The 24,822-nt window shown below is 35.5% G+C and overlaps 1 pseudogene; it reads right to left on the bottom strand.

Moving 5' to 3' along the window:
• Positions 1-21,458: 21,458 nt before the first annotated feature.
• Positions 21,459-22,506, bottom strand: LOC149184328 (glucan endo-1,3-beta-glucosidase pseudogene; annotated as a pseudogene).
• Positions 22,507-24,822: the final 2,316 nt, after the last annotated feature.

Raw genomic sequence — 24,822 nt, 5'->3', positions numbered from 1 at the left:
GCACAACCTCAACATGGTAGCACCCTTCTGAGGCTGGCATGGGATTTGGGCATCGTAGGATTTCATGGTTCAACTACTCTTAAGGATGATTTGGTTCCTACAGAGGGAGATCATTTATATCTTCCATTGGGTTTTAGTGGTTTGATGTTGGCATGGGGGACTTCACCAGCATGGAAGGATGGTCAACAGGAGGATATTAGGGGAAGTTCATGTGGGAGAGACTTCATACCCATTTGGATTGTGTTTTGTCTTCAAGAATTTACTCTTGGAGTGCATGAGGTGGGATACTCAGTAGGTTAGCTTCATGGGGAGTTGGACATAGTACTACATTATAATGATTCTCTACTTATTAATAGTATGTAGATGGATTTTGGTACCTATATCTGGTTGGATAGCGAGTGTATCAAGGTGTGATTCACATTGATTAGGATGGTTTGGGATCCTTGTATCGAGGGATTCCTTCATGTCAGGACAATGTTTAGATTGGGGATGACTCAACAGTACATTTGGGGCCCTAGTATTATTGATGGTTACAGTGGTGATCAGTAGTCAGAGAGGGCACTTGTTTAGACATTGCTTGAGGACAAGTATTTTTTGTCAGGGAGGACTGTAATGTCCCCAATTAATAATTTTTCTAAGGGAAATTCTCAATTTTGAAATTTTGGCGAATAATAAATATTTTTAAATAATAAATTTAGGAGAAATAAGTTGTGGAGGTATTAAATAAATTTTGGAGAAAAGGAAATGGTTGGAACTTAGGAAAAAAAATTAAAGTGAAGATAAGTTGTGGAGATTACCAAAAAGGGAAATCGAGTCATTGGAAAAATCAAAACATGGTATCAAAGCATATTTTGAGAGCAATCAAGCCATGGTATTAGGAAGGTAAAGGAACAATAAAAGGAAATCTAGAGCCTCATTTTGATGATTATACTTTGGCATTTCATTTCAAAATTGGAGAGATTTCTTGCACTTCTTAGCCAAGCCAACAAGTGTTGTTTAGCTCAAGGAATTTCCAAGTGGAATTCCACCCTCATTTCCAAGAACTTCGAGTGTCTGCCTGGTGAGTTAATTTGGGGAGTCCAATTCAGGATTTCCAAAAAGCTTTATTGTAGGTATTCACTCAATTTGCCACTCCTTGGGCATAGAGACAGTTCGAGTTGCTAATTGGAGGATCAACTACTGTGGGTTGTATTTCTAGCTATTTTGTAGGGATTGAGCAGTGGTTTGCTTCTTGGCATTAGAGCTGATTTTGGCTGGAAGTTTGAGGAATAAAATTTGGAGGGATTTGGAGGAGTTTCCCTTCAGGGAAAGTGTGCATTCTTACAACAATTTAATTTTTTTAGCTCACTGGTAGATTATGAAGGGCTACAGGTGGATTTTGAGATTTCAGTGACTAGTGGATTCAACCCAAGAATTTTGTGGGTTTTTATGGGTTTTGTGAGAGGAGTTTGTTGTTAAAATTTCAAAATTTGCGATATTCGGGTTTGGAATCCTCATTCTTATAGTAGAGTGAATTGTTGGTTTAACTCGTATTTTCAGACTATTTTGGGCATTTTGGATTGGCCGAAATTAACTTAAATTATTTATGGGGTTTATTGGTCGGGGTGTGAGGAGAGTCTCTCTAATTTTTCAGAATTGTTGGAGTAGATTTGAGGCCTCAATTATCAGTTTGCCTCTAGCAGCAGGAACACAAATTTATCGGCAGTGGGAGTTACCAGTTTGAAAAATTTCAAAATTCACATGTGCAACTTATTGATTTCTAGTTCTATTTTGGAGGCTTGATTTATTATTGCAGTGGATCTTATGTGGCCATCACTGTAGCTATTTTTATTGGGAGATTTATGTGTAATTGTTATATTAAGTAAATAAGTTGTTCAATCCTCTTCAGCATTGAACACTAACACACGAGAGTTTTTTACTGTCTCTTAATGCAATCATCATAAGCAAAAAGACCCAGGATGTTCATATGAGGTAGTTGCACATGACACAATGCATCAGGAGATAGGCTTTGTAGCCATGGCATATGGTGAGGGTGCGATTTGGTAGGTGAACGCATTGGCATGGTTTGATTAGCAGCAAAGGTAGCACGTACTCCACCCTTCATCCGACATTTAGTGGGATGCATGACACCTGTTGAGAGAGACATTGTAAGATGTCTCAAGAGAACATACAATGGTTGGTGGAACCATATTAGAGTTGGATGTTTAGACTCCAAGAAATTTTGGGTAGTACCTACAAGAGAGAGGATAACATATCTCATAGTGTGTAATGGCAGGCATAGGGTAATATTGCACACACTACACTGATTCCATATGTATGGAGTGCATATATTGATTGCATGCAGGAACGCGAGACGTGGTATGAGTTGGTTCCAACAGTTGTTAGGAATTCGATGTAGCCGATATGGCTATGGGATGTAAGGACTTAGTTGGATGATTGGTCACTCTATTTTGTGACGAGCAGGATCAGCGAAGAGAATGACTCAACTCACTCTTGGTTTGAAATGTGGGGAGAAATAAGGCCTTTTTCACATGGCAAGGCCAATTTTCCTTGTTACTTCTATGAGCCGATATTGGCAGTAGATGGATAGACATTGATATCATGGAGATGCCAAAGCATGATGATCTTGGCCTTCACATATTTTTCACCATCAAGTTCGAGGAGAAGAGGATCAAGTCTATGCATGATGACAAGTATGTCACACTTAGAGTGGTGCAACTCAGCATGGTGGCACCGTCTTGAGACTAGCATGAGATTTGGGCATCATAAGGTTTCATGGTTCATGTTGAAAATAGCAACAAGAAATACTAAAAATAGAAATATTAAAAAATAGAATTACTATAAATAGCATTTCAGGATATACTCCAACTCTGTTTGAAATAGCAAAAGATAGAAATGTTAAAAATAGCATTGCTATAAATAGCATTTCGTGATATATTCCAAATTTGATTTGTCCTTGAATCAAAATTGAGAATTAAAATTCGAATTTAGTATCACTAGCTGTTTGAAAAATAAGTAATTAATTCATCTTGAGTTAATTAGTTGGAGAAATTCAAACATGAAGTCTTTGTGCAGACATGCAACAATAATCCCTTTGATTGAGAAAGTTATCCCTTAATTAAGGAGATAAGGATGAGTTGTAATTAGTTAGCTTAGTTAACTGAGTTAAGTCTAGTTAGATTAGTTCCAAACAGTTTGTGGAACTGATTGTGAGTTCAATCAGTTAATGCATGTAAGCATGTAACTAGTTTTCTCCGGATAATTGAATATTCTCTCATAAATAACTCATGCATGTCAATTCAAATAGAGACCGAGTTGAGATTAAATACAGGGACGTACTATTAGTTGGAGGATTTTTCCTATAAAGGAAATTCATCCATGCAGAAGGAATTAATCTCCTTCAGGATTGCACAGTTATTTCAGAGGTGAGAGTAGTGTGTGAGGTGAGAATCACACAGGTGGCAACTAGAGGACCTAGGAGAATCCGCACAAGGAAATAGGAGGCTTGGAGGACTGAAGGAAGGCATATGTGTTGTCTATTCTGTCTATGAGCAGCAGTGAGGAACTGTACTGAGAGCTGGATAGCTTGTTAGCTAAAGCTTTGTGTAATCCTGAGATATTTTCACTTGTATGATAATAAAGATAGAAGGTTTTTTAGTTGAGGCTTTCCCCAGAGTATTCTTTTGTGTTTTATGTGTATGATTTATTCTTCTCTATTATATGTGTTCTAATTGATCTTACTCAAATTGATTAAGCTTCCGCAAAATTTGATAGTAGAAGTAGATCAAATATTTTCCTTTAGTACATTGCATTATCAGGCGATCTACAATGAGAATTTCTACATGGTATCAGAGCTAGCTAATCTATAGGGAAATTTCTACATGGTATCAGAGCAAATGTGATCAAAGCAGAGAACAGTATACAAAGAAGGGAGAAGTTCAAAGTTTGAAGTTCTTGATTATAAAAATCAAATTCTTATCACATATCAAAGTTCAACAATGGTGTTCAATGGTTGGAGACTAGAGTATGCCATGGATGGCAGCTCGAATTATATAGCCTTGAAGGATCGCATGGAAGTGGTATTAGAGAACAATGGTTTGAAGGAATTCATTGATCAAGAAGTCCCTAAGCAAGAAGCAGCTAATGCCCAAGAATTGGCAGAATGGAAGAAATGTGTGGCTAGAGGGAGGAGGATTCTTCTGGAGGGAGTTCGAGACCATATTGTCTCAAGTCTCCATGGGAAGAAGACACCATTTTCAATGTGGAAGACATTGAAGGATTTATATCAAAACAATAGCCATCAGAGGAAGTTGGCGCTGAAAGACAAGATTTGAAAAATCAAGTGTGAAAAGGGTGACACGATCTCTACATATCTAAAAAAGCTCACCACCTATAGTGATGAGCTTGTAAGTGTAGGAATCATGAAAGTCGATGATGACATGGTGAGTTTTTCTCTTCTCGGTCTTCCTAAGAACTGGCATAGCTATCAAGATTCAGTGAATGGAAGAGAGAAATTTCTAGATTGGGAACGACTATGGTCGGATCTAATGCAGGAGGAGATCAAGAGAAGCACTAGGGATGGTTCTTCATCAAAGCATGATGATGAAGAAAATCTAGCCTTTGCAAGTAAGGTGAGGAAAGAGATAGGGAAGGCTTCCCATTCCAAATCGAGTTCTTCCCATGGTGGGAAGAAGATTGACAAATCTAAAGTGCGATGCTTTAATTGTCATGAGGTGGGAAATTATGCAGCTAATTGTCCATTGAAGAAATCCAAGAAGGGATCCTTGGAAGGATCTGAAGGTGAGGCATTGGCCTTTCAGTTTGAATTGGATTTTACCCTCATCACATGCATGGTTTCATTGATAATGGATTGTGGTTAGTTTCTTGATAGTGGAGCCTCATTCTACATGACCGGTGATAAGAGTTTGTTTAGTACCTTGGAGGAGAAATATCTCCAGATGCGCATCGAGATGGGTAATGATGAAAGGTATAGTGTTTCAGGAATGGGCACGATTGCTTTTTAGAGAGAGCATGGTGCTCTCATTATCTTGACAGATGTGAAGTATGTGCTTGAACTGGAGAAGAACTTGGTATCGATCGTGATGATGGAGGACAAAGGCTACGATGTTGTCTTCAGTAAGGGAAAGGTATTCCTTAGAGACATCACCATGGGTCAGGTGAAACAGATCGGTTCACGGGTACAAAACCTGTATGTTCTTGAGGTTCAAGATGCATGCAAGGCCTTGAGGAGCAAGGCAACTGTTAGAGACTTGGTGGTTGAGACGGAGAGTACATTACCTCTCAACATGCAACACCAGAAGAAGTCTCAGACAATTGTGAACGAGCCATAATTGGTGAAGCAGTTTTAGGAGGTTGTGGAGCAGCCACAACTGGAGAAGTCGAGAGGAGATTGAGTGGAGGCATCCACTCATGCAGAGACCTCCAGTAGGGGGAAATTTCGAGCCAAGTGGGTAGAGGGATCACATGCAGCCATACCTCCAGGTGTGAGGTAGGGTGACATGAAGAGATAGTCCCAAGAAGGTTGAAATAGGGGCAGGATCGTTGAGGTACCCAGTCTCTTTGGTTATATCTTTCTACGGGAGCCACGATGAGGAGTAGTAGGATTGGCTGAGTGGGTAGAGACGGATGCGGATGGAGTGACAGAGGGAGCTTCAGCATCAGAGGGTGTTCCTAGCCCAACAGGGAGGTCAGTTGAGAGATTAGTTACTTACTTCTCAGTAACTGAGTTGTAATGCAGTAGTGGGCAGCACGATGCAACATGATGAGAGGAGGTGTAGTGCGAATGCATGCTGGGAGATAGGACTAGCAGTAGCACAGATGCAGCAGTAGGAATTAGTGTGATTGATGCAGTCAGAGATCAAAGTGATAGAGGCTAGAGCAGTCAGACACTAAAGAGCACAGTGGTGCATAGTTTTTCAGTCGACAGAGGCAATAACAGTCAGAGACTTTGATGACAGAGGCATCATTCTGATTCAGGTTGGATATTTTTTGTGTTTTTGAGTTGCTGGAGCAACAACACTTGAGAGAATTGTTGCATGCAGAACATTCCAAAGGTTTAGGATCGGGTTCGAGTTGAATGTATTTCTTGTTCAGAGGGAGTGTTGAAGATAGCAACAAGAAATGCTAAAAACATAAATGATAAAAATAGCATTGCTATAAATAGCATTTCATGATATGCTCCAACTCTGTTGGAAATAGAAAAAATAGAAATGCTAAAAATAAACCTGCTATAAATAGCATTTCGAGATATATTCCAATTTTGATTTGTCCTTGAATCAAAATTGAGAATTAAAATTCGAATTTAGTCTCACTAGCTGTTTGAAAATAAGTAATTAATTCATCTTGAGTTAATTAGTTTGAGAAATTCAAACATGAAGTCTTTGTGAAGACATGCAACAGTTATCCCTTTGATTGAGGAAGCTATCCTTTAATTAAGGAGATAAGGATAAGTTGTATTTGAGTTGTAATTAGTTACCTCAGTTAACTGAGTTAAGCCCAGTTATATTAGTTCCAAATAGTTTGTGGAACTCATTGTGAGTTCAGTCAGTTAATGCATGCATGCATGTAACTAGTGTTATCCAGATAACTGAATATTCTCTCACAAAGAACTCATGCATGTCAGTTCAGATAGTTGAGATTAAATACAGGGACATTGTACTATTAGTTGGAGGATTTTTGCTATAAAGGAAACTCATCCATGGAGAAAGAATTAATATATCGATGTATTAATGTTAGTAAATTAATATTATTTTTAAATAATATTAATATATTTTAGAAAATGGTCTTTCGGATTAATCACATTGTAAGGATTATGTTGACATTTCGAGCCAACTAATGTAGTTCATCCTCAAGACAAGGTGAGAAGTCAGACAATCTGAGAGAATAAATAACATGGATGCATCATTGTCCAGTGTTAGCCATTCAAAATTAATAGTTGGTGAGGTAAAATTATTTAGGAGTCGTTAACTAGTATTTAGTTGGAAATTAGTCGTTATGTAATAATTAATTATTTATTATCAAAATTGTCAAAATATATTAATTTAAATAATAACATAATCTAAGAAAAGTAATATTATAAGCTAGGATTGACATAGTCAATGTAAAATGAGAAGAAAGCTAGCCATTACCATAATAAAGTAAATAATAATATTAATAGTATTAGTAAATTTATATAACATTATTGATAAAAATTGACCTTTGGAGAAGAAAACTAACCATAATTAATTCATTAAATAGTAACTAAAACCTTTAACCAAATATTATTATATAAATCAATATAATGAAAGTGTTAAATCGTAAGTGTTGAATACATGAATTCTCCTTATGCCATGTTAATATGTTTTCAAAAATGTAGTGAAGTGATATATCGTCAAAAAAGAATATGATGTGGATGTATTACAGAAGGACGTCCAAATGCCTGGAATGCAAGGGTTGAATACACCAGCAACCGGTATGAATAATTTAATGCATAATATTTCTACTAAATAATATTTTCTTACACTCTAATCTTTGAATAGCCTGCATACGCAACCACTCACGTAATCGAGAGCACAAAACGCTTGCGAACGGTTGAGCAAACATTCGTTTAAAAATACGTTTAAGAGTGTCAACGGTCATGAGTTTCAAAAATTTTTTAAGAGTGTTGCGATGTATGTTTTACAATAATTTTTTTTTTTAAAATACGTTTAAGAGTGTTGCGATGTATGTTTTACAATAATTTTTTTTTTTTTTTTCACATCATAATTTTTTTAGCGGTTTGAATAACGATTGTATTTTATGCAGAAAAGGGAAAGAAAAATCGTTTGGTAATACTAATTTACCGGTGAGGATTGATTATCTCCGTTTGTTCCTTGGAGAAATATTTTGAGAAGATGTTCGTTGACTTATAAGAAATTTAATTAATTATTAAAGTTGAGCATAGATTTGAATAAGAAACTCAATTGTCCCGTTACCGTTAACGTGTGGGACACCCAATTGATCCCATCATCGATAACGAATGCGATGGGGATGCAGCCTCTGACCATTGACTGACTCATTATGAAAGTCTCTTACTAATCTCTATCATGTTTCTCTACAAATGTGTAAAAAGGAGAACCATGAGCACGCTTAATCCCGGTCAATGCGCAGAGTCTTTTTTTTCAGTCAATGCGCAGTTTTTTTTTTCAGTCAATGTGCAGAGTCTTTTTTTTTTCAGTCAATGCGCAGAGTCTGAACTGTTTGATATATAAGTTGAGTAAAAGAAGCAAAACAAACTCAATTGATCCAGTGACCGGTGACTTAAGTAACTATTATCTATATATATAAAATTAACTTAACTAAAAAAATAAAATAAAAACAATAGATTTAAATTAACCAATATTTAAATTCAATTAAAAAAAATAATAAATAGTATAACCATATTAATTAAATTTAATTTGCAAATATATAAAAAATTATTCAAATAAGCATCTCTTGGCCTGAGTTTGAATCGGTCGTAGTCAGTGCGGGCGGTCATGACTCTGGCCAGGTTTATAACCATGGCAAGGGCTAACCAGTCTGCCATAGGACCCAGGGATATGCATGCTTTATAACAAAATAACACACAGTGCTTGGTGGCTACATAAATTAAAAATAAAGACTGTGTGTTATTTTGTTATAGAGCATACATATACCTGGGCATTTAATGCCCTATGGCAGTTTGGTTAGCCCTTGCCTATAACCATCCCCCGAGGTCGTGGCTAGTCTGGACTATGTTTATAACCATCCGACCTGTGAACCCACTCCCTCTTTCTCCACTCCCCTCTCAGCACGTCCACTTCATTAAGCGTTGACCCCTCCAAACTCCTTTGCCGATTATGTTTCAATGTCTTCGGACCCCTGGGTTAATAGCTGTGGGCTTAACGCTATCGGTTTCCCCTCCATGTGTCTCCCTGCATTTAAGTCTTATTAACCGTAGTAACTTTGGTAATAAACCTAATCAATTTCATTATTTTGAATATAAAAATAAAAATAATAATAAGGTAGTCAACTCGTTTATTTTCTCCTTTCGTTTCCCCTCCAACTTGGTAATAAACATAATAAATTTCATTATTTTGAATATAAAAATAATAATAATAGTAGGGTAGTTAATTTGTTTATTTTGTTTTTCTCTTCTGGTTTATAGTCCTATGGAGAACGGGTTAAATTTTTCCTTTGCTCCTAAAAAAATATGGGTGGAAGAATTATGTGTGACATTGAGTTTGGGATTAGGGGTTTATCGGATAATACTAAGGAAATAATAAGACAACACTGCGTTGTCTTTAAGAAAGCAAAGCCCCCAAGAACAACATTAGCAAGGAAGAGTTTGATGCCCTCAAATCTTTGAACAGGAATCAGGCATCATTGTTCCGAATGTCGGTAAGGGTGGGGCTATAGCAATTCTCGATAAGGAGGATTACCGTAAGAAGATGTTGGATCACCTTTCTAACAACGAGAGCTACATAAAACTTAATAAGAATCCCTTCAAGAGGATCTCTAGAACAATTGTTTTGGCTATAAAATCTAGTAGCACTGTTGGCTCCTTTAGCCACAATCTCATCGAGAGTAGCCCTATCACAACTAGGATCTATAGACTTCCAAAGATCCATAAGGATGGGCCTCCCCTGAGACCTATTGTCAACACCATATGAGAGCCAACCTATCTTCTAGCTAAATATTTAGCCCTGAAGCTTAAACCCCTTGTTGGCCTTACAGAGTCATTTGTCAAAGACTCTTCATCATTTGTCAATGAGTTAAGGGACATGAAGTTTTATTTTTGGAGACAATGTTGTTAGTTTCGATGTGGTTTCCCTTCAAGGAGTTTGTTGTTAAAATTTCAAAATTTTTGTGCGATATTCGGGTTTGGAATCCTCGTTCTTATAGTAGAGTGAATTTTTGGTTTAACTCATATTTTCAGACTATTTTTGGCATTTCGGATTGGCCGAAATTAACTTAAATTATTTATGGGTTTTATTGGTCGGGGTGTGAGGAGGCTGTCTCTAATTTTTCAAGATTTTTGGAGTAGATTTGAGGCCTGGCAGTGGGAGTTACCAGTTTGAGCAATTTCAAAATTCACATGTGTAACTTATTAATTTCTAGTTCTATTTTGGAGGCCTGATTTATTATTGCAGTGGATCTTATGTGGCCATCATTATAGCTATTTTGTTGGGAGATTTATGTGTAATTGTTATATTAAGTAAATAAGCTGTTCAATCCTCTCCAAGATTGAACACTAACACACGAGAGTTGTTTATTGTCTCTTGATGCAATCATCATAAGCAACAAGACCCAGGATGTTCATATGAGGTAGTTGCACATGACACAATGCATCAGGAGATAGGCTTTGCAGCCATGGCATATGGTGAGGGTGCGATTTGGTAGGTGAACGCATTGGCATGGTCTGATCAGTAGAAAAGGTAGCATGTACTCCACCCTTGATCCGACATTTAGGGGGATGCATGACACCTGTTGGGAGAGACATTCTAAGATGTCTCAAGAGAACATACAATGGTTGGTGGAACCATATTAGAGGTGGATGTTTAGACTCCAAGAAATTTTGGGTAGCACCTACAAGAGAGAGGATAACATATCTCACAGTGTGTTATGGCAGGAATAGGGTAATATTACACACATTAGACTGATTCCATATGTATGGAGTGCATATATTGATTGCATGCAAGGACATGAGACATGGTACGAGTTGGTGCCAACAGTTGTTAGGAATTCGATGTAGCTGATATGGCTATGGGATGCAAGGATTTAGTTGGATGATTGGTCACTCTATTTTTTGACGAGAGGGATCAACGAAGAGAGTGACTCAACTCACTCTTGGTTTGAAATGTGGGGGAGAAATAAGGCCTTTGTCACATGGCAAGGACGATTTTCCTTGTTACTGTTATGAGCCGATATTGGCAGTAGATGGATAGACATTGATATCATGGAGATGCCAAAGCAGGATGATCTTGGCCTTCACATATTTTTCACCATCAAGTTTGAGGAGAAGAGGATCAAGTCTATGCATTATGACAAGTATATCACACTCAGAGTGGTGCAACGTCAGCATGTTGGCACCGTCCTGAGACTAGCATGAGATTTGGGCATCATAAGGTTTCATGGTTCATGTTGAAAATAACAACAAAAAATGCTAAAAATAGAATTACTATAAATAGCATTTCAAGATATACTCCCTCTGTTGGAAATAGAAAAAAATATAAATTCTAAAAATAGCATTGCTATAAATAGCATTTTGGGATAAATTCCAATTTTGATTTGTCTTTGAATCAAAATTGAGAATTAAAATTCAATTTAGTCTCACTAACTGTTTGAAAAATAAGTAATTAATTCATCTTGAGATAATTAGTTTGAGAAATTCAAACATGAAGTCTTTGTGAAGACATGCAACAGTAATCCCTTTGATTGAGGAAGATATCCCTTAATTAAGGAGATAAGAATGCGTTGTATTTGAGTTGTAATTAGTTAGCTCAGTTAACCGAGTTAAGTCCAATTAGATTAGTTCCAAACAGTTTGTGGAACTGATTGTGAGTTCAGTCAATTAATGCATGCATGCATGTAACTAGTGTTATCCAGATAACTAAATTTTCTCTCATAAATAACTCATGCATGTTAGTTCAGACAGAGACCCAGTTGAGATTAAAGACAGGGACATTGTACTATCAGTTGGAGGATTTTTCCTATAAGGGAAACTCATTGATGCAGAAGGAATTCATCTCCTTCAGGATTGCGTAGTTATTTCAGAGGTCAGAGCAGTGTGTGAGGTGAGAATCACACAGGTGGCAGCTGGAGGACCCAGGAGAAACTGCGCAAGGAAATAGGAGACTTGGAGGACTGAAGGAAGGCATATGTGTTGTTTATTCTGTCTATGAGCAACAGTGAAGGATTGTACTAAGAGTTGGATAGCTTGTGAGCTAAAGTTTTGTCTAATCCTAAGATATTTTCACTTGTATGATAGTATAGATAGCGGGGTTTTTAGATGAGGCTTTCCCCAGAGTATTCTTCTGTGTTTTATGTGTATGATTCCTTCTTCTCTATTATATGTGTTCTGATTGATCTTGCTCAAATTGATTAAGCTTCTGCAAAATTTGATAGTAGAAGTAGATCAAGTATTTTCCTTTAGTACATTGCATTATCAAGTGATCTACAGTGAGAATTTCTACATGGTATCAGAGCAAGCTAATCTACAGAGAAATTTCTACATGGTATCAGAGCGAAGGTAATCAAAGCAGAGAACAATATACAAAGAAGGGAGAAGTTCAAAGTTTGAAATTCTTGATTATAGAAATCGAATTCTTATCACATCTCAAAGTTCACCAATGGTGTTCAATGGTTTGAGACTAGAGTATGCCCTAGATGGCAGCTCGAATTATATAGCCTTGAAGGATCGCATGGAAGTGGTATTAGAGGACAATGGTTTGAAGGACTTCATTGATCAAGAAGTCCCCAAGAAAGTAGCAGCTAATGCCCACGAATTGGCAGAATGGAAGAAATGTGTGGCTAGAGCGAGGAGGATTCTTCTGGAGGGAGTTCGAGACCATATTGTCTCAAGTCTCCATGGGAAGGAGACACCATTTTCAATGTGGAAGACATTAAAGGATCTATATCAAAACAAAAGCGGTAAGAAGAACCTGGCACTGAAAGACAAGGTTCAGAAAATCAAATGTGAAAAGGGCGACACGATCTCTACATATCTGACAAGCTCACCACCTATAGGGATGAGCTTGTGAGTGTAGGAATCACGACAGTCGATGATGACATGGTGAGTTTTGCTCTCCTCGGTCTTCTTAAGAGCTGACATAGCTACCAAGATTCAGTGAATGGAAGAGAGAAACTGCCAGATTGGGAACGACTGTGGTCGGATCTGATGCAGGAGGAGATCAGGAGAAGCACCAGAGAGGGTTCTTCATCAAAGCATGGTGATGAAGAAAATCTAGCCTTATCAAGTAAGGCGAGGAAAAGGATAGGGACGGCTTCCCATTCCAAATCGAGTTCTTCCAATGGTGGGAAGAAGATTGACAAATCTAAAGTGCAATGCTTTAATTGCCATGAGGTGGGAAATTATGCAACTAATTGTCCTTTGAAGAAATCCAAGAAGGGGTTCTTGGAAGGATCTGAAGGTGAGGCATTGGCCTCTCAGTTCGAATTGGATTTTACCCTCATCGCATGCATGGTTTCATCGATGATGGGTTGTGGTTAGTTTCTTGATGATGGAGCCTCATTCTACATGACCGACGATAAGAGTTTGTTCAGTACCTTGGAGGAGAAAGACCTCTAGATGCACATCGAGATAGGTAATGATGAAAGGTATAGTGTTTCAGGAATGGGCATGGTTTCTTTTCAGAGGGAGCATGGTGCTCTCATTACCTTGACAGATGTGAAGTATGTGGCTGAATTGAAGAAGAACTTGGTATCGATCACGATGATGGAGGACAAAGGCTACGATGTTGTCTTCAGTAAGGGAAAGGTATTCCTTAGAGACATCACCAAACAGATCAGTTCACAGGTACAAAACCTGTATGTTCTTGAGGTTCAAGATGCATGCAAGGCCTTGAGGAGCAAGGCAACTGTTAGAGACTTGGTGGTTGAGACGGAGAGTACATTAGCTCTCAACATGCAGCACCAGAAGAAGTCTGAGACAATTGTGAAGGAGCCATAATTGGTGAAGCATTTTCAGGAGGTTGTGGAACAACCACAACTGGAGAAGTCGAGAGGAGATCGAGTGGAGGCATCCACTCATGCAAAGACCTCCAGTAGGGAGAAATTTTGAGCCAAGTGGACAGAGGGATCACATGCAGCCATACCTCCAGGTGTGAGGTGGGGCGATGTGAAGAGATAGACCCAAGAAGGCTGAAATAGGGGCAGGATCTTTGAGGTACCCATCTTCTTTGATTATATATTTCTACGGAATCCCCAACGAGGAGTAGTAGGATTGGCTGAGTGGGTAGAGACAGATGCAGATGGAGCGACAGAGGGAGCTGCAGCATCAAAGGGTGTTTCTAGCCCAACAGGGAGGTCCATTGGGAGATTAGTTACTTACTTCTCAGTAACTGAGTTGCAATGCAGCAGTGGGCAGCATGATGCAACATGATGAGAGGACGTGCCGTGCGGATGCACGCTAGGAGATAGGACCAGTGGCAACACGGATGCAGTAGTAGGAATTAGTGTGATTGATGCAGTCAGAGATCAAAGTGACAGAGGCTAGAGCAGTCAGACACTGAAGAGCACAGTGGTGCAGAGTATTTAGTCAGCAGAGGCAATAGTAGTCAGAGACTTTGATGACAGAGGCATCATTCTGATTCAGGTTGGATATTTTTTGTGTTTTTGAGTTGCTAGAGCAACAACACTTGAGAGAATTGTTGCATGCATAACATTCCAAAGGTTCAGGATCGGGTTCGAGTTGACTGTCTTTCTTGTTGAGAGGGAGTGTTGAAAATAGCAACAAGAAATGCTAAAAATAACATTTCAAGATATACTCCAACTTTGTTGGAAATAGCAAAAAATAGAAATGCTAAAAATAACATTGCTATAAATAGCATTTCGGGATATATTCCAATTTTGATTTGTCCTTTAATCAAAATTGAGAATTAAAATTCGAATTTAGTCTCACTAACTATTTGAAAAATAAGTAATCAATTCATCTTGAGATAATTAGTTGGAGAAATTCAAACATGAAGTCTTTGTGAAGACATGCAACACTTATCCCTTTGATTGAGGAAGTTATCCCTTAATTAAGGAGATAAGGATAAGTTATATTTGAGTTGTAATTAGTTACCTTAGTTAACTGAGTTAATTCCAGTTAGATTAGTTCCAAACAGTTTGTGGAACTGAGTCTGAGTTCAGTCAGTTAATGCATGCATGCATGTAACTAGTGTTATCCAGATCACTGAATATTCTCTCATAAAGAATTCATGCATGTTAGTTCAGATAGAGACCCAATTGATATTAAAGATAGGGACATTGTACTATTAGTTGGAGGATTTTTCCTATAAAGGAAACTCATCCATGCAGAAGGAATTAATATATCAATGTATTAATGTTAGTAAATTAACATTATTTTTAAATAATATTAATATATTTAAAAAAACAGTCTTTCAGATAAATCACATTATAAAGATTAGGTTGACGTTTCGAACCAACTAATGTAGTTCATTCTCAAGACAAGGTGAGGAGTCAGACAATTTGAGAGAGTAAATAGCATGGATGCATCATTGTTCAGTGTTAGCCGTTAAAAAATATTAGTTGGTGAGATAAAATTATTTAGGAGTGGTTAACTAGTATTTAGTTGGAAATTAGTCCTTATGTAACAATTAATTATTTATTATCAAAATTGTGAAAATATATTAATATAAATAATAATATAATCTAAGAAAAATACTTTTATAAGCTAAGATTGACATATTCAATGTAAAATGAAAAAAAAACCTAGAAATTACCATAATAAAATAAATAATAATATTAATAGTATTAATAAATTTATATAATATTATTGGTAAAGATTGACCTATGGAGAAGAAAACTAGCACTTATAATGAATAATTAGTTCATTAAATAGAAACTAAAACCTTTAACCCAATATTATTACATAAATCAATATAATGAAAATGTTAAATCCTAAGTGTTGAATACATCATTTCTCTTTATGCCATGTTAATAATAATTAATTCCTTACATAGTAAGGAAAACCTTTAACCAAATATTATTATATAAATCAATATAATGAAAGTGTTAAATCCTAAGTGTTGAATACATCAATTTTCTTTATGCCACGTTAATATGTTATAAAAAATGTAGTGAAGTGATATATCGTCAAAAAAAATTATGATGTGGATATATTACAGAAGGAAGTCCAAATGTCTGGAATGCAAGGGTTGAATACACCAGCAACCGGTATGAATAATTTAATGCATAATATTTCTACTAAATAATATTTCTTACGCTCTAACTTCCTCACAAGTGGGCATATCTTTGAATGGCCTGCATACGCAACCACTCAGGTAATCGAGAGCACAAAACGCTTGCGAACGGTTGAACAAACATTGAGGTTCAAAATCAATCCATGTTACGATGTATGTTTTACAATTTTTTTTTCACTAATTAGCATACGCGGTTATCAATCTTACACAGTAAATTTCGGTCACCTTTGCAAATTTAAGTTTTTTAATGAAAACTGCAGCTCTGTATCCCATTTTATTTTACTAATCGAAATATTTTATTAAATGCATAGTTGTAAACCTGTATAAATCCTACATATTTTATTAAACTCTAAATCAAATCCAGTTTACTCTTGTGAATTTGTATTGATCCCAGGAAAATAATTACCCAATTACTCCATTGTATGGGATAACAGAAGTTGCAACTACAACTCTTATAGAGGAGGTAATAAAATTAATAAAAATACAAAATTTTAAAAATTATTTTTATTAAAGAGAATAACTGTAATATAAAAATTAGTTTGTATCATTGAAATTTTGATAAATCTGAAATTACACTATATATATAATAAATTTAGACATATGTTATATAATTAAGATAGTTTTAAAAAAAATTGCATTTGTGTAAAAACAATTTTTTTTTATGCAGTGGAACTTATGGCAGGATAGTTGAGAATCATATGTTATATAATTAGAAAAGTTTAAAAAAAAAATTGCATTTTTGTAAAAACAATTTTTTTAATGCAGTGGAAGTTATGGCAAGATAGTTGAAAACCAAAAAGGTGTGGATGAATTTTAAGAAAGGCATCAAAAAGTGGGAAACTTTGACAGTTAAAATAGTACAACACAAGAAAATGCAAAAGGTTAACTGCAAAATGCAAAAGCATGGCTTTGGAACCATCTACACAAATAAAAATGAGAATATATGAGTTGAAATGGAAAATATAAAAGGAACAATTAAACGATCAAAATAAAATGCAACAATTTAATGCTAGACTTAAGAGAATACGAGTGTTGATAACATCCATGGGATTATAAGCCATGGAAACCACTAACCCCGCATTGAAGCTAGCTATGACTTAGGTAGTCCTCTAGGGTTCTCGTCTCTTTGATCTCCAATAGAATGATTGACTCTCTCTTTGATCTCCAATAGAATGATTGACTATGTTCGTGTGGGCTACAAGGAAAGGGAAAAGTGTTACGCTCTTCTAATACCCATCTCTCGCATGGCTTGAGGAAGGGCAGAACACACTCAATGAGCCAATCAAACACTTTGTCCATGATCAAATTAACAGAAAGCTTTGTGTACTCTAATGCCACAACCCCTCGCATTCCTTAAAACATGCTTTGATACCCATTTCCTGCAAAGCTCGAAGAAGGTTAGAACAAGCTCAAATAATTGTCTGATCACTTAGTCCATCGTTGGATTGACATACAATTTTTGTACACCCACGTCGTAATCACTCCCCGGGGCGCCCTCGGAACATTTTTTACTTGTTCGTAAAATGTGTAAGATCCACTGATCCTTCTAGGTTGACAATCGATGAGAATGTGCCTTCCTTGAGCACATATGACGTGAGGGTTCAACTAATGTTAAGTTTTGGATTTGGATTCATCTCAGCTAAAAAGGAAGAGGTTAAAATGTCTAAGTTCATGAATATTTACTTAAAAAATGAAATAAAAACATAGTGACACACCAAACACAAATATCATTATATATTTTTATTGATTTGACAATAGTTACATATATAGAAATATATCACCAACTGGATATGGTGTAGGTGGATCTCATTAACTAAAAATAACTAGTGAAACTCACAACAATTAACACCTTGTACCACACCTATAAGCATTAATTCTAAGTCTCTCCCTTAATGCTTACATTACAAATATCAAAAATCACAAATTACAATACTGAAATTAAACATTGATGTTTATCTAATCTGGTCATCATAACACTTTCACCCACTTTGGCATCTCACACACTACGCTCTTTCTCCACCACAACGTCAAGCTTACCACTTGACCCATTTAAGATAAAACCGCTTCTGACCATCATTGTCATACTTGTAAAATTAACAATATTGACACACTCAGCTCGTCGGGGTTTCTACAAGAAAAACATTCAAGTAACTGAATCAATCTATGAACATGCATCCATTTGTTGAATACATGGTCTTTCACCCTATTCACTAGTTATTTAGGAAGACCATCTAGATATTCAATGTATTCAAAAATTAATTGTACAATATAACCTCTTAAACACACACACAAAATAACTTGTAAATTGATGTTTCTTGCTTCAAACGATAGGATCAACGTATAACATATTGTAAACATATTCAAATCAACGATGTTCTTGTATCACTCTATGCAGCAAAACCCACCAATTTAAATTATGTTACTATGCTCTATAATTTTGGTTCTTCATAATTCATTACAAATAAAAAATACAAGAGTGAACTTTGCCCACCACTAAATAAATTCCAAACCTACACCACATAATTATTTGCAATTGAAAACCCACCAATTTAAATTATGTTACTATGCTCTATAATTTTGGTTCTTCATAATTCATTACAAATAAAAAATACAAGAGTGAACTTTGCCCACCACTAAATAAATTTCAAACCCACACCACATAATTATTTGCAATTGAAAGCTTCCAAAGCAAACAACAATATACAATGATCACGAAGCTACGAGCACGCGCGTGGGCTTTTGGTTTTTTCTTCTTTGACTTCCCCACGGCTTCTAAAGAAGAAAGACAACGCTTCCAACATGAGAAAATATCCTAGCCCTTTATTTAGCCAAAAAATATGGTTGATTCAATGACCCTAAATCCAAGTCTCTAGGGTTTCTTCCAGTCATAAGAACTGTGAGGCTCAAGGAAATTTTACCACTCAAAACCCCCTTGAAACGAGATTGGAGATTCACAATATAATAATGAAATACAAAAAAAGAAAAAAGTAATTACACCAACAAGGGTAAGCAATTAACCAAGTCATGATTGAGTCTTCTTGCCATTGAACAACAAGTTCACCTGTATCCCCTAGTAAACCGTCATGTGGATCATCTTGAAGGTCTCGAGTTCGAATCTTGATGAAACCCCTTTCCACAATTTCGCTACAAATACCACTAACAAATTTGAAATAGATACAAAACATATAATTTCGATGGGGTATTTCATATTTCAGAAGTTGGGAATTCATAAATCCACAAATTTTATGGAAATTCTTCAATAACAAGACGAATACATTCCTTTGACAATGACTATGCAAATTTTTTGAGCAGCACATGTACAATACTTTAGACGGTGATTTTGTACTCTGAATCCTTCTCACAATCACACACAACAAAACTATCAAATTCAATACTCCAACAATCACTCATACGGAAAATAAACACTCTCGCATTCTACCCTATGTAAAAGGATTTAAGCTTGCAGAATTGGCATCAATAATAGCCCTCTTGAGAGAATTGGGGCTAAACCTATTTTGATACTAACTCAAAAATGAGAGAGCAAGCATAGTTACACACGAAACACAATCTCACTATATTTGTTTTGATTTAACAATAGTGATTTAACAATAGTTACGTATATAGGAGTAGATTACAGACTAGATCCAATAGAAGTGGACTTGATAAACTAAAAATTGCTAACCTAGAAATTCACAAAACAATAACGCACCTATAATCATTAATTCTAATTGAACAAAATAGTGAAAAATTGAATCTATTATAATTTAAATTTTCAAAAAAAGAAAATCAAAGACATAAATATTTATAAATTCAATGTACACTTTTTTTCCATACATACCATAACGAATATATATATATATAATTTGGAGATCCAATTTCAAACACACTACGAACAATATATATATATATAATTTGGAGATCCAATTTCAAACACACTACCATTAATATTTTGTATAAAATGTATTATTTTAATCCATTTTTATTATTTTTATTAAAAAATTGTATAAATAAGTATTAGATTTTTCCTTAAAAGTATGTTTTTTTTTTTTTAAATTAATAAAAAAAACATTGCTAAAATAAAAACTAATTTTTATAAATTGATATTGGTTAATTAGAAAAATAGAGTAAAACCTCCAACGCTATATTCAGGTAACGATTATATTGACAACTGTTAGATTTGACCGATTAGTTAGGTAATGATAATAACTATTGTTTAATTAGATAGGTTACCCCGATTAGTTATAAAATGGACCCTTTTTATACACTCACCATTATAAAAATGTATTAAAAATAAAATTATACCCTAAATTAATTTAATTCGATAGTTAGTTAACAAAGTTATTATATCTAAAAATTAGAGTAACTAAAAGTTAGTTAAAAAAGTTATTAAATATATAAATAATAGAGCAATATATAAATAGCTAGATATATTCTTATTAAAAATATAAGTTAAAGGGCTGTTTCATACCCTTATTTATAAATGAATATTAAAATCAATCAATTATAAACTAGATTAATTTTAAAATAATACTTATTTATAAAAGTTAAATAAATATAAAGTAATATAAGGGTAGATTAAGTTTAAAATAATACTTATTTATAAAAGTTAAATAAATATAGAGTAATATAAGGGTATGATAAAGAGTAATTTAAATTGTAATAATGATATTATAAATCTATATTAAAATAAATAAATAAAAATAAAATAATTTAAATTAATGGTAAGTAAACCAAGTTGTTAAATCTAAAAATTAGAGTCGTTAGTTATAAAAATTATAAATAGGAATATTTACTTATATTTATTGAAAAGGGACTGTTTTAAACACTTATAAATAAATTAATTCCAATTTAATATTTAATATATAAATATTAAAGTAATTTTAAGGGAAGAAAGAATATTCTAATATTTAATTTTTCTTTTTTCTTTTTTTAAATTAATGGTTTAAAAATTATCATACATTAATTTCCATATTATTTTGGTTGCCAACTAAATCAAATCATAAAGAATAAAGGCTACAACAAACAGAAAACCAGGGGAAATTTTAAAAAGCAATAAGAAAAAACTAAACAAAGGGAGGGGAAGACTGGAAGACAACCACTAGGAGGAGAGGGATGGGACAGCCATCCTCCCTCTTAAGATTGTTCGAAAAGCGTCGACAAATGAAATATCATATGATTTACGCTCAACAATCTTTATTAAAATATGTATATTATTAGAATAATTATTAAGATTTTACGTCACATATTTTAAATGGATTCAGATCATTAAAAGAGAAAATATCATCACGGCATTATGGATTCATTTTTTTGTGGTTTGCCTGACCACCATCTATCATATCTTGCTCGACTAACAATTCATTTCAAAGATTAAAATTTCTCAATCCAACTTGTTTGGGAGGTCGTGTTTAATACGTCTACGTAAATTGTTTTCAAAACCTGTTATAAATATGTATATTAGAAATCCAAAGTGTGGCCCCTCAATAAACAAGATAGGTAACACTGTGACGGCTTCGGCACTTTAAGAAGGAAGGAGGATGTTTATTTATGCAGCATCCTCTATAGATTTATATCATTGCATTTTGCATACAAATAATTAAGGAGAATTGAGTTGCGGTCAATTTGGAGAAAAGTTGACAGAGTATGCAGGACTTTGATCAGGGTTGAAGAGCCCAAAGTGACGCTCTATCTCGTCCCCAGTTTTCTGGTCTTCGTTGAAAAGAGCGAAGATATAGGTCTCGATGTTCGTACCCGGCCTCTTGGGTGTCCCTGCATTCGATAAAACATGTTGGATGAGATTGTTGTTATAAGCCTGAGCATTCTCAGTTGTGGCCGCATCCGCGCCAGCAGAAGGCCATCCGCTTTCAGTAACAATAAGCGGGATGTTGGAATATCCCAAGGCTTCCATTGCGGAGAAAATAGAATCCACCATCGCATCGAACAAATTGCTGTAGCTGTGATCTCCGTCTGTCACCGCCGTAGCCGTGGGCTGAAAGAGAGCGTAGTCCAGATGAATGTTGTTGCTGTCGCCGACGTAGCTGAAATATGGATACACATTGGCCATGAACGGAGCCCCGTTATCTGACAGAAATTTGAGTATAGAGCTCATGGTATCTTTCACATCGTCACTGAATGCTCCCTGTGAAGGCGGGTAACTGTTGCCTATAACATTGAAGGCATGGGGGGTAGAGACCTTGATGTTCTGCAGATTGGCGTTCTGGATCGCGGTTTGAATGTTGTTCATGGCAGGAACAAGATACGATACGTACTGCGAGCTAGGCAAAACCTCGTTGCCCACCGCAATATATTTGATACTGGTGCTGGAATAGGGGACAATATTGTCATTAACCCAAGCATTTGCTGAGTCCTGGCTGGAGGAGATGGCCTGCAAATCGTTGTTACTGACTCCTACAATTACATCGATCCCAGAATTTGCAAAAGCATTCAATGCACCACTGTCTGGACCGAAAAGCTTCATTTTCCCGATGTTGTGGCCGTTCAGCAAAGTTACCACCTGGTCTGCAGGTGGCAGATTGTCTCCGAGCATTCCGTAGTTCACTCCTATTTTATCACCATCTGCACAACCAATTGAAGAAAAATAATCAGTTTAATACAACTCAATCGATGTTAAGTCTTGAATAACAATTGCATTTCAAAAATTGAAGAATAGTTGGGTAATGCTAATTTACCAGTGACGATTGCACAAAAGAAGACGGCAATCAACCCAATCAAGATTCTCTTCATCTGTTCATTAGACGCTGCCATATTTCTCAGAGGAAATGTGAGACTTGAGAAACTCTCCCGCGAGGACGTCCATTTATAGGAAGCTCGACTGCTGTCCACAGCCATTGTACACAAAGTTGGATACCGTGCCGTGTGGGATGGGTTGCAGCCTACGACCATTGACTGTTTCATCGTGGTAGTCTCCTAGGTGGTAGGGTTGCAGCCTACCACCATTGAATGTTTCACTAATTATGTGAAAGAACGAGAGCCGCCGGCACCCTTAGTCTTCGCCAGTGCAAAGAATTCCAATCTACGACTTTCAAGGTTTAGCAAGAACCAGCGTAGTCTGCAAGAATCGCATAGTTTATTCGCAAGAGTTGTTATTGGCCTGCAGCGCGATCATAGTTAATATTTATATGCGCGCGTCAATCGATTCGAGGAAAGTCAATGGTTTAATGAGCATGGGCATATTTTTAAGAGTTAGGCGGTAGAAGAGTTTTTTTTAAAAGAGAGATTAAAGATTTTTATATTCATGCCTCGCAATTATAATGGGCTTAAAGTATTCTAAAGGTTTTGTTCAAGTTCTGTAGCCAAGGCCTAGTATATTGTAATCCGTTTATCAAACTAATTTTTGAGTTTAATTTAGTTGCTATTAATATTTTTTTTTTTCTCATAATATTTTTTAATTATAAAAATCAGTTTTAATTTTTATAAAAAATATATTCTAATTTTATCATCGTTTAAAATTTTTGATATGTTATTAGTCCCTGCTTGTGACTATTGGCCGAGTAGTTTGACCGTTATATTTTTGATATATTGGTATTTTAACCTAAGTTTATGCAAAGTTTTGATGCGGAAAATAATTGAGGTCTTATTATCGACTTTGAGTTGTTCGATGCAAATGACGGTTGATATGCCGCGCAAATTGGGTTTCGTAAGTCGCCATCGCCACAAATCCAAACCCTCGTTATATCCAGTGATGTGGTGTGGCAATACACTTTGATTTTTGTATTGTACAAGTTTATCAATTGACGCGATTTTCATTTGATTTCCTGCTGTACTCTTTGCTACGGAAGCAAACGTGGTAGATGATGTCTTGGATACAAGCGTCGTTATTTTTGAAATCAAGTCTAATACGACATATTTCGTTGAAGGAGATGTTAGTCAAAACATCCAAGACTACTGGTCTGTCATGGTGGCCAACAATGATATAAATACCTTTCTCCACATATTGAACTTTAGACAACAGGATAACAATGTTCACACAATATGTTCTATTTAATGAAGTAAAAAATTACGATAAAATTTTTACTAATTTTTTTTTTTTTTTTTTTAAATCTTAGAAACTAAGTTGTAAAACATCCTCAATCCAACTCTTTTAGAGGGAATTGCCAAAAAACCAGCAGTTCACAGCACAGGGCTCAACCAACATATTCTTGAGCATAGATGCCATTTTGGATTTGCAGTTTTTCAACCTCTCTAATTTCTTGCAATGGTAACATGAATATGCTTTGTGCATAGGGCTCAATCAACATGCACATGATTGAAAAGAGATGCTTTGTGGGATTTGCACTTTTTCGAGCTCTATTTTCAATTTTTTGGTACTATGATAATGTGTAATCTGTTTGTGCATATATGCCTTGTGCCTAATTTTCATATTTGAAGGAAAAGACAACAAACAAGAAGCTCGCATCACAGGGATGAAGTAACTTTAATCCAGTGGAAACCAATGGACACAGATATTGGATTACTATTCTCTGGCCGGAGGAAGAACACATAATCCAAAGTCTTCATGGTCATGGATTGTTGTCATGAAGCACCTAGAGTCGATACGCTCTTCTTTAATTTAGATGTTCTATCTCGACATAGTATAGTAGTTTTGCACAAAACTGTCGAGTGGACTCATTATTGGAATTCATTGTTCAATTTTGGTAAGTTGTTGGCTTGTTCTATCCATTATTCATGATTAGAATTAAATTTATTTTTTTAATTGCACTGCAGAATATATTGTAGATAATGTTTGAGTGGAGGTGTTTCATTATCGGGATTAATTGTCTCCATTTTTAGTATGTAGTCGGCCTGTTCTATTCATGTTTATATAATATATTGTTAAATTTATTTATTTATTTAATAACAATATCTTTTTATTTTCTAAGAG

This window comes from Pinus tabuliformis, chromosome 3_2 (assembly GCF_031772625.1).
Source record: "Pinus tabuliformis cultivar Carrire ecotype Pingquan chromosome 3_2, CPIR1, whole genome shotgun sequence".
NCBI lineage: Eukaryota > Viridiplantae > Streptophyta > Pinopsida > Pinales > Pinaceae > Pinus > Pinus tabuliformis.
Note: the sequence above shows the minus strand (reverse complement) of the source record. Positions and strands in the feature narration are given on the sequence as shown.